At 37.3% G+C, this 740-nt stretch overlaps 1 non-coding gene across 1 annotated transcript; it reads left to right on the top strand.

The window, feature by feature from the left end:
• The first annotated feature begins 228 nt into the window (after window positions 1-228).
• On the top strand, window positions 229-300 carry TRNAE-UUC. The gene has a single exon. It is a non-coding gene; the product is annotated as a tRNA-Glu (tRNA).
• The last annotated feature ends 440 nt before the right edge of the window (window positions 301-740 follow it).

Here is a 740-nt window from a genome sequence, read left to right as displayed (position 1 = left end):
CAAAAGCTCCAAATAAAAACTATTAAATTAGCTGACCCTTATTCTCATATGTAATGGGGTAAGAGGTAGGATAGTAGGCTGCCCCCAACGCCAGATTGAGAACAGCTTCCGTAGAGACCTCCGAAGTATGAAATGCCCTCCGTGTCCCACAACCCCAAATAAAAACTGCTTGAGCTAATGAAATACAGTTTTTGGATATATAGTTTAATCGCTAACCTCAAACATCAGTCCATTGTCGTCCAGTGGTTATGATATCTGGCTTTCACCCAGGAGACCCGGGTTCAATTCCCGGCAATGGAATTAGTTTTTTTATGTTTTTACCAAAAAGTCTGCTTTCCAATCTTAGTTTCTTTCCCCCTGCGTCAAAATAATATACTTTTTTCTTCAGAAAAAGAAATAAATATTTTTCATAACATTAGCTTTCATATATTTGTTAATGTTATACTGTGGTGCATGAGCATATCAAGTAGGATGCTACACATATCTCTTGATATTTCTTCTTCAACATCTTTCATGTGTTTTGGGGGCTTCAAGTATGGTGAATGAGCTTATATTTATAATCCAGCTGATGAGTTGAGCTATAGACTTTCAAGTCTTTGGAGCCAATATGCCTGTTGTTCTTTTGTTATTTTTACTTCTTGAAATCTTCCCAAAATGAGCCTTGGTGTGAACAAATCAATACCCACCAAGGTTGGCTTCCCTCTTAGAACTGTGAAGTTTAGGGAAGAGAAATGGTTTAA

This window comes from Hibiscus syriacus, unplaced genomic scaffold, assembly GCF_006381635.1.
Source record: "Hibiscus syriacus cultivar Baekdansim isolate YM2019G1 unplaced genomic scaffold, ASM638163v2 tig00012452_pilon, whole genome shotgun sequence".
Lineage (NCBI taxonomy): Eukaryota > Viridiplantae > Streptophyta > Magnoliopsida > Malvales > Malvaceae > Hibiscus > Hibiscus syriacus.
The sequence above is the reverse complement of the archived record's forward strand: the minus strand, read 5'-3'. Positions and strand labels throughout refer to the sequence as shown.